Below are 10,912 nucleotides of genomic sequence, written 5' to 3'. Positions count from 1 at the left end.
TGCATAGGACAGGGATGGCCAAAATATGGTCTGCAGACCAGATCCAGCCCGCCAAGGGATTTTATCTGGCCTCCAGTGGGTCCCTTGGCCCCCCCCAGCCCAGGTGTGTGCAGATGGTTTTGCTACTCCTGGGCACGCCGTGGCACTGGGATAGCACAGTGGCAGGACTACTTCCCGGCAGCCCTGGTGGTGGTTTCTTTTGGAGGCCACTGCCAGTGTCACTGCTGCCGCTGGACCAGGTCCCAGTGCCTGGGCACCCCAGTCCATCCGCTCTGCACCCTCTGCCAGGGGTGCCGGATGGAGTGGGCAGGCGCGGTCTCTCATGGGCAGCCCTGCATTTCACTGGGCGTATGGGATGGGCCATGGGTGGGCAGGGAGCAGTGTGGACTGGCAGGACCAGGGCCAGGATCCCAGGGCGGTGACAGTGTGGGGTCATGCTGGGACGGGCCCCAGCCCTGCGCTGTCACTGCCCCACAATGCCAGTCCTGGACGCTGCTCCCCACCTGCCCACAGCCCCATCCCATCCACTCGTCTCAGGTTGCCTGCCCACGGGGGTCCCAGGCCAGTCTCCATGCAGGCCCCACCTGCCTGCCTGCTTTGTCTGGCACCCCTGGACCAGTCTGGCAATCTACCACTTAGTGGGTTTTGGGGAGCTGCTGCGGGTGGGGAAGGAGGGTGCTGATCCGGCTCCCCAAAACTCCCTAAGTAGCCCTCCAGCCCGGCATAGACCCTAACTCTGAGTGGCTCCACTGACTTCAGCGGGGCTGTTCAAGGATGATGTGGACTAATAATGCAAGAGGCAAGAATTTCTTAGGGCGAAATGTTTTACTGGACCAACTGTGTAGTTAGACAAGCTTTCAAATGCAAGACGTTCTTCTTCCGGTCTCATGAATTAACAAGGGCAGAATCCGAGCCCTTAGGCTCTTCAGGAGTACGGGGTAACTCCCTTCCCCAGGGCCGACATGACAACATCAACAGGAAGCTGTCAAACATCGGGGTGTGTGTGTTAGCAGTTGCAATAAAGCCCTTTTGAGAGGAAAAACTGTCCCTGCCTTTTTCTTGAGCTAGGAGGTAGCACAGTCTCCGACTCAAAAGCAAAATGGATGATTCTTTACCAACGCTGCCAAGTATAACTGTAAGGAATGAGTAAATAATACAGCTTCCGTTATATCACTTTGAATCTGGAACCCCAAACCAGATATGTGTTTATATAAGAAGAAATATTTTTAGAAGGACACAGGTTTGAGTTTCGGGATCTACTTTGGTGTGTAGCGACGGGGGAGGCCCAGGGGGGCTATCCGCTTTGGGATGCATTTGGTTTCTTGCAGGCTGCTAAAAGGGATGTGTGAATAATGCTCGGGATTCCTAGATAATTCATTATCTGGAGGGTAGTAGTGAAGTCTACATACACAGTTTATGTAAAACTGATTGCTCTGGCAATGAATGTTTCACCCCCGGTAAGTACGTTTCCTTTGTGCTAAGTGCTTCCAACATTAATGTCTGTGCCTAAGCAAACACATTAAGATGCCTGGAATTACAAGACTACTCAAAATGGCAGGTTCACACAACTAGAAATATAGCTGCAGTGTATTTCATAAGGTAAAACCATAACTAAAAGGAAGCAAGAGTTTTGGGGGGGGGAGGGGGGCGTTAACAGAAGAGCTGAGAGAAAGGTCAGGGGCTTTGTTTCGTTCATACCTCTCCACCGCTTTCGCTCCTGGGTTCTGAATGAACTGGAAATACCAGGCACCTTTTGAATTTGGTTTCAGAGGAGACTGGACAAAACCAATTCAAGAAAGAGGCGACTCGAGTCCATTGTCCGAGTGCCAGCAAAACACCAAACATTTTGTACATGACTCAGCTGCCAAATGTTGTGCACTGAGCATATCCAGGAACATACAATTCTAAAGGTGAAGAGGAAAGAAAAGGCCATTCTTCATAATTGAACATGAAAAACAATCCAGATGCATTGCACCATAGTTCATGGCTGCCCTTTCAAGCAAGAATAAAGTCCAAAAGATATCGTTGGATTAAGCGGTGGGGAGCATGCCAACATCTGTACCTACTGGCGGTAAAGTCAGCATCTAGCATCTATTGTTTCTCTTTGCTTCAGCAGGCCTATCTAAGGGTTTTTTCTTTTCTCTTCTTTTCTTTTTGTTGTGGTTCTATCTGCAAGAATACAATGAGTTTGGAACCAAAGCACTAACCTGGAGGAAAGCATCTGTTGCATCCGGTGCTGAACTGCCAACCTGGGAGAACCACCACCCAGGATCTTAGATCCATTCTCATATTCTCCCCTTGGAAGCCAAAGGACTCCATTTTGCCACACACCCTTTCTGGAGCTCATTGCAGCTGACTAGGTTTTGTGGTGCTCGGTGGAATAAAAGGACAAATGCACTGTTTAGTTATAACCCTGGTGCTACCCATGCAGAGAGGACAGGAGAGGAATCAGTTATAGAAGTCACTGAAGACTGTTGTCTGTTAAATGAGTTAAGTTTAAAAACTGCTGGGTAAATGTCAAAAAACATTTTGAGAGAATGCTATGGTGAGCATTTGCAATAGGCCTCCAAACCAAGAGGAGGAGGTGGACAAGGCCTTCCTGAAACAAGTGATGGAAGATTCTAAATCACAGGGCCTCTTTCTCATGGGGGACTTTAATTACTGAAACGTGCTGGGAAGGAAATACAGCAGTGCGCAAGCAGTCCAGCAAGTTCCTGGGGTGAGTTAGGGACAACTTTTTGATACAGATGGTAGAGAGGTCAGTGAAGGGGGAAGCTCTTCTTGACTTACTGCTCGCAAACTGGGAAGAACTCGATGAGAATGAGAAGGTGGAAGGTAACGTGGGTGACATCAACTGTGAAATGATAGGGTTCAAGATCCTAAAGGGAGGAAGGAAGGAGAGCACCAGAATATGCATGCTGGAGTTCAGAAAAGCAGACTTGAACAAACTCAGAGACCTGGTGAGCAGGATTCCCTGGGAGGCAAGTCTGAGGGGAGAAGGGACCAGGAGAGCTGGCTGTATTTTAGGCTCTCTTAAGTGCATAGGAGCAAGTTATCCCAGTGTGATGGAAGAATGGGAAATGCAACAGGAGACCAGCCTTGCTAGACAGAAATCTCTTCAAGGAGTTGAACCTCAAAAGAGAATCCTATAAAAAGTGAAAACTTGGTTCTAGTGCTAGGGAAGAATATAAGAATATTGCATGGACATTCAGGGAGAAAATTAGGAAGGCCAAGACACAATTTGAGATATAGCTGGCCAGGGGCATAAAAACAATAAAAAGGGATCCTATAGGCATGTCAAAAGTGAGTGGAAGACCAGAAATTCCATATATCCCGTAAGGAATAAGGAAGCGAAACTGATCACAGATGATGGAGAAAAGGCTGAAGTATTTAATGCCTTTTTACTTTAATCTTCACAAATAGGGGCAGCTACCAGATGATAAGTGCAGTTTGCAGCAGAGATAGGGAAGGAGACAAACAGCCTATAGTAATGGCAGAACAGGTTAGGGATTACTTAGGGAAGCTGGATGCTTTCAAGTTGGCAGGGCTGAATGGGATGTATCCTAGGGTACTGAAGGAATTGGCTGAAGTAATTTCAGAGACATTGGCTATCATCTTTAGGAACTCATGGAGGTCAGATGAGGTCCTGGATGACTGGAAAAGAGCAAACATAGCGCCCATCTTTAAGAAAGGGAAGAAGGAGGATCCAGGGAACTACTGACCAGTCATCCCAATCTTTATACCTGGAAAGATCATGAGGCAGATCTGCAAGAAATCCATTATAAAGCACCAAGAGGAGGACAAGGCAACTGGGAACAAACAGCAAGGATTCACCATGGCTTACCAGACTGATTTCCTTCTATGATAAGCTGACAGGCTCTGTGGATAAGGGGAAGAGCAGTGGACACTGTATATCTTGACTTTAGCAAAGCTTTTGACATTATCTACAATGATATCCTCATTCACAATCTAAGGAAATACAGATGATATAAAAGTACTGTGAGGTGGATCCATAACTGGTTGGATCATCATACTCAATGAATAGGCCTCAATATCTCAATGTCCAGTAGGGAGGAAGTATCAAGTAGGTTTCCCCAGGGTTTATCTAAGGTCCTGTGTTGTTTACCGTCTTCATTAATGATTTGGACAGTGGATTGAGTGCATGCTTAGCAAATTTGTAGATGACAGCAAGTTGGGTGAGATTGAGTGCACTCTAGAAGGCAGGTCTATGATCCAGAATGACCTGGATAGACTGGAGAAATGACCAGCACTCAGTGAGATGAGATTCAACCAGGACAAATGAAAAGTCCTGCACTTGGGATGGAATAAACACATGCACACATACAGACTAGGGAATGACTGGGTTAGCTGCAGTACTGAAGAGAAAACCTGGGGGTTACGGTGGATTATAAATGAGCCAACAGTGTGCTCTTGTTGCAACAAAGAAGCCAACAGTATCCTAGGCTGTATTACAGCAGTGTTACTTGCAAGCATTGGTGACATGTAGGGAGGGCATGGGGGGGAGTGGGGGCGCAGAGATAAGTGCCAGTGGCACTTCCAGTTTTACCACCGGTGCTTCTGGGGTTGGTGATCGGCTGCTGGAGGACCCCTCCCCACCCGGTCGGCAATCGGCCGCTGGTGCCTCGCCAGACTCGGGAGGCAGCAGTCGCCCATGCTTGGAAGTCAATAGAAGTGATTTGTCTGCCCTATTTGGCCCTGCTGAGACCTCACCTGTAGTAATATATTCAGTTTTGGGCCCCACAATTCAAGAAGGATGTGGATAGTTTGGAAAGAATAACAAAAACGATCAGGGGCCTGTGTGACAAGACTGATGGGGAAAGGCTGAAAGAACTAGCGTTGTTTAGTTTGGGGGAGAGAAGACTGGGGTGGGGTGGGGATTTGATGAGTCTTCAAATACCTGCAGGGTGATTATAGAGAGGATGGAGAGGGGCTTTTCTCTGTAGCTGTCGGAGATCGGACTAGGAGCAACGGCCTCAAGTTTCAGCAGGGGAAATTTAGGCTGGAGATTAGGAGGAACCTTGACTATGAGGGTGATTAGGCATTGGAACAGACTGCCTAGAAAAACTGGACAATCTTCGTCCTTGGAAACTTTCAAAAGCAGGTTAGACATTTGGCTGGGCTGGTCTCATCTTGAGCAGGGGGCTGGTCCCTTCCAGCCCTACTTTCCTATGTTCCTATGATCCTAATGGCACGTGTGCACACTTGTGTATAAGGGAGTTACAACTCTGAAATAGCAGATCTTGCCCCCATAGACTCTGAAAGCTGCCTCTTCCCTCCTCCCTCTCAAGCACTCCAGTGCTGAGATGCATTTTGCCTCCAACTAGGTCACTAACTTGGACTTCATTCTGGGAAGTAAAAGGCAACTCCCTTTTGAGGACACTAGCAACCTTCAGTCATGGAAAAGTTGAGGTGAAGATATTTAACAGACCTGTGGAGCCCACACCACATGACAGATCTTTAGCGAGCATTTTGTGCAGTACCAAACATATCATCCCCTCTGCATGGATAGAAGCAGGTTCAAGCAGGCCCATTTATAGCTAATCAGGGTATTTGTCCTTCCCACCCACTGAAAACCATGAGCTTCTTCCAAAAAAAAAAGGTGTTGGAACAAAGTATTTTACAAAGTCTGTTTCCCATATCAGAATAGCAGAATAACAATAGCAAATTGTGAACATTCTTGGGAATAAAAAATCTAGTTAATACTTGTTTGGTTTTAGTATTAGAGATTTATAGAGTCTGAATTTTCCAGGGATCTTCAAGTAGAAAGAACTTAATCCTGGTAAATGAGTGTATAAGAATGGTCTCAGGCCAGCAATAATATTTCTGAAAAGCTCAGTCACGGAAAAAGACTCTCGCCCAGAACTGCTCTCAGAAGAGGACATTTTCCAGGAAGGTCTAGCATTCAGTGAAGCAGAGGAACAAAGAGCTGAGTTAAAAGAAGGGGAGCTGTAGTGAAACAGCGAGTCAGAAATTTGGCAGGCCGTTGGTAATAAAAACAGTAAGAGGGCCTATTCCTAGGATCCAGATGCTCCATTAAATCTTATGTACAGTGCCTGAACCAGGTCTGGCTGTTCTTGTGTCCTGGATGAATGCGACGACTCTCATTAAAAAGGGGACTTGGGCTATGAGCTTTATTGTTCTGCATGTTCGGGTGACTGTATTTGGATCTTGGGGAGCACTGGATTTGCAGCTGAATACAAGGCTTTACTCTGTGTCTCAGCAAAAGCTGCTGGTCACAAGGCAGGATGATATATGAAAAGTAACTAACTTTGCAAATGCTTAAGCAAACAGTTTCCTAACAATGGGATAGTGTGCAGGATGCCGATTCCTTGTGTAAGAAGAACAAGATGCAGCCTGCCAGCTATCGTCAGGAGATAAAGCAGATGCAAGACCTTGGAGATGGTGCTGAAATCAGCAAGAAACCAGAAAGAACCAGCAAGTGACTGGAGGAAGCTGAGGTCGAAGTCTTGAAGCGGAGGTCAAAGTCTTGAGCATGCACTCTTAGCAGAGAGGCATGTAAATTAATGAAATGCATAGGCAATGCCATGCTAAAGAAGCAAACCCTAAACAGAGGCGGAGCTTGAGACGAGAGGAGAAATGGGTGGAACAGGGGAGGCAGAGGTGGAACAAATGTTAATGAGTATGAACCAAGGTGTATAACACGTGAAAAGAACTAATGTTCACGGCGGCTCCCCGTGGTCACAGGCCGTGTGTCTGTGAAGGAGCTAGGCCGAACGCTACGTGGCCGCAGGTTCCCAGCCCCTTGGCCAGTTAACCACCATGTCCCTGGCCTTGTCTGTAGGAGTCTCACCAGGCGGCATCCTTCCCAGGCACACCTCAGGCTTGGGGCACAACCTAGGTAGACCAGGACCCTCAGTCTTCTGTCTGGGACTCTTTGAAGCCCCCTTCGAGGTCCATAGGACTCCATTTGTTTCATCCTCATGACACGAGGAGTTCTTTAGGACTGGTGCAAATAATAAATAATAAAGCAACGAGTCTCTAGCTATGTAGTCATTCCTCCCACAAAAGATGGGGGTGGGAGGTGGGGAGAGGAGTAGGCAGAGTGACAGACAGCAGACCTTTCAATGAAACTGGCTTTTACAAAATCTGCATGAGGTCTTTCCTGGCTTCACACTCAATGGCAGGAAGACCTGCAGCTGTAGGGAAGGGCCCTTAACCGGGCATTGTCACGGCATCGGGAACCCCCCCCTTGCCTTCTGAGAGTCACCCTGGGGGAAGTGTTCTCGTGGCATCAAAAGCAATCCCCCATCTGCAGGGACGCAGGCTTGCTGGGCTGGTGCTCCTTTCAGATAAGGAAACAGGGTGGCTGTGGCCTGTCAGACATTTGGAGGGAGTACAGAGCTCTTGTATCAGGCACAGCAGCCAGAGCTGCAAGGAAATGAATAGGCAACCCCCCTCTCCAATGAAGCTTTAATAGATGCCATACATCATCACTCTAGGTATTTAAGTGCCTGCCGGAGCTGATAGCTGTCAGCTGTTGCTGTTGCAACAGGATGTGGAAACAGGAAGCCAGATGAAGAAAGGAGACAAGCTATTCTTGTGAGCTGTTTTGGCCCTCCCACTTCTAGCTGCGGTTTTGTGATGCTATGAACTTAATGGTTGTTTTCCAAGGAGCCTCTGAGGGCATATTCCTTATCCAGGATCATGACTATGAGGGTCCTGAGACATTTTGAAGAGGCAACCGAAGTGGAAGGGCCTTGGTAGCACCAAGGTCATTGTTATGGAGAGCAGCAGGTTTATACGCTGTGCTTGCTTTTCAGGGCCAGATCCAGACATGAAGGCGTATGTGGCTTGTAGCACTGCAAACCAATTTGTGGCACCACAAACCACATGTTGCACATTAAAACAAGTGCAGCGCTCCTAATTTGCTACCAGGATTTCCCAATAACAAACCCCCCCGCCCCGAAAAAACCCAGAAGAAAAGAGGCACAAAGCATGCCGAAGTGACGTGCCTGGACAAATGAGGAGGCAGGGGAGCAGGCAGCCCAGGACTGCCCACTCCCCTCTCTCCGCATGCTGCAGAGCCCCCATGCTGGGGCACCAGCCGCTGAGAGGGAGCAGGCAGCCCTGGGGCGCCAGGGGAGCGGCTAGCTTGGGCATAGGTGCCTCAACACGAGGGCTCCACAGTGCGCAGCCCAGGGCTGCTTGCTCCCGCATCTCCACATGCCAGTCCCGGGCTGACTGGGGCACAGGATGCCTGCCAGCTAGCCCTGCACTGAGACACCCTGCACCCAGCCAGGCCCCCCTGCAGCACAAGGAGCAGCAGGACCATATGCAGGGGCGTGCACTGCTGCACAGATTTGTGCCGCTACTATTTGAACTGCTGCAAATACATGCCCCCGCTCATGTGGATGTGGCCCAGGAGTGTAAGGAAGGAAGGTTTTGTTTGAGAAAGATTTGCCTGGGAGGGACCACGCTGGCACAGTCCATTTCCTTCTACAATCACTTTAACCAGGGTTTGGGTCCATTACTGCTTTGGGGGCATCACGGCATGAAAGCAAGACATATTGCAGTAAAGATGGCTCCAATATAGTCTAACGTACTGTGTTAACTTAAGAAGGGGAGTCCAAGTGCCGTTCCATGCTGACTTTGCAAAGTGACATTTCACTTTGTCAAACTTTGTTCTCCCACCGCCTGATCCTGCTGCTCTAAGATGAATTCTTAGCTCTGTTCCTTTCATGAATTTACCAGTGCTTTGTGAAGGCCTTAAGAATGAGCAGTCTGGGTCTCTGACTTTACTTTTCCACCTAGAAGAGAACTGAGACTTCAGGGAGTGAATCCTCAGTTTTCTCAAAGCTCTTATTTGCTTTAAAGTGACAACATTTTGTCGGACAAGCACAGCCCTTCCCTAATCACCTGGTCACGTGTGGAAGATCTAAGACGTGGTCTCAGCCTTTGGCTTTGATTTTCCAGTGTCTGCACTGACAGGTCAGTACTTGCAGTGGAACAAGGACCACAGCAAAAATCACAGGCAGTATTGTGCTCCAGAGGGGCTGTAGCTGCAAGGCTGACCTTGATGGTTTGTGGGTCACCAGAGCTGCTACTTGCCCTTTGGTGGGGATTAATTAATACACTTATTGACATACCCAGCAACTGTTTTGGAGCCGTAAGAAAAGCAGGCATTTATCAGTCTGCTGTAATACTTCGGGAGGAGACAGGGAAGGAAAAGTTGGAGCCTACTACTGGCAATTGGAATTTCAGGGCGCGTCTATACATGTGCTTTAATGCACATTAGCCTACTTTAATGTGCATTAAAGCATCACTATAAAATGTGCTTTTTAATTAATGCACATTAAAATAGGCTAATGCCTGTTAAAAGTGTCACAAAAAACTGTGCTCTTTAGTTAATGAGCATTCAGATTGGTTAATGCATATTTTTCTAGAACTTCACAATGGAGGTACTAGATTTAATGCGCATTGTTAACACGTTAATGCATGGGTGATGTGCCCGCTGTCTGTCTGTAACGAGACTGAGGATCTAATTCTCCTGAGGTTTACACAGAGGTAAAGTCAATAGATTTAAAACAAATATCCATGAGGGGACTGTAACTTAGTAGGGCCACATCCTCAGCTGGTACAAATTGGTACAAGTCTTGGGAAGCCCCTAGATTCACATGGGCTAAGGAGTGCTAGAGGGGGCATTATTTTGTGAACAGCTTTAGAAAGCAAAACCCAGTCTGGATGGGAATTTGGATTTTGGTTCAACTCCAGCTTCATGGATCCCCTTCTCCTCTTAGTGGCTGAAGCCCCCACTGGTTGCCCCTCTTGTTCCTGTACAAGTTCTCCTCTCTTCCATAAGGTGAGCACAGTTAGCTTTTCTCTTTAAATCAGTATAAGCATGGAGGCAGCACATAACATTCAGCCATTCCTGTGATCTATTCTGACAAGTGAATTTCGGCACCAAACAAAGTGGCACATGGCCTTTTCCAGGATGAACAATTATAAATACTCTGCTGACGTAAAAATAAAATTAAAAATCTAGTTTTAAAAAGCTAATAACTTGCAAGGGCTGGGTAATATTGCAGGTACCCTGCCATTTGATATTTTTTTTATGTGTTCCTTCTACATTGTCTCAGGTAGACAGAAATCCCTTTGAGCACACTGCTGTAAGGAACAGAGGAACTAATAAAGGGAAACAGCAAACAGAGACAAATGATGTGTGGCTGCGCTAGGCCCGACTGTCCCTCACTGCAGTATTTAGAGATGAAAGAGAAAGTGTCAATTTGTGGTTGCCTTTTAGGTTTAGAGGCATTTGCATCTTGCTGCCTGAATTGCTATTCAGATTAAATTCCTAGCTGAGTCCTTACTAAAAACCTGCCTAAGGGGAAATCTCGATTCTAGCCTAGCAAGGTTTTCCCTACTTCACTTTGTACAAAGGAAAGAATTTGGCGTCTGTGCAGCTTAACCCAACTTCGTTTCTTTCTGTGAAACACCAGAGTTGCAAGATAGCAGGGGGCTGGACCAATATGCTGGCTCTCGACATACCAACGTGCCAACAAAACCCAGGCTTTGCTTGAGAACGTCCATTTCCCATGCTGCCACCAGAGGTAGTCTTTTCAGGCATATCGGCACAAGGTAGGATAGGGCAGCACCTTACAGGAGCTCTTTCAGAGACGCAGGAACTTCTGTAGGCAATAGGAGTGTGCGAAACAGGCCCTATTTGATTTGGATTCAGCCCAAATCAGGGGCAAAAATTCAATTCGTTGATTCGGATCGCTGTCTCTAATTTGATTCAGCCAAATCTGAATCTGAAGATTTGATGCTGATTCGGAGAATCAGTGATTCGGACATAGACGCAGCTTTAAATGTTTTTACTACATACCTCGAGGTACCAGCATGGCTTGTGAGCGCTGCGATGCTGGGGTAGATG

This window comes from Crocodylus porosus, unplaced genomic scaffold (assembly GCF_001723895.1).
Source record: "Crocodylus porosus isolate Cpor-Errol unplaced genomic scaffold, CroPor_comp1, whole genome shotgun sequence".
Taxonomy (NCBI): Eukaryota; Metazoa; Chordata; order Crocodylia; family Crocodylidae; genus Crocodylus; species Crocodylus porosus.
Note: the sequence above shows the minus strand (reverse complement) of the source record.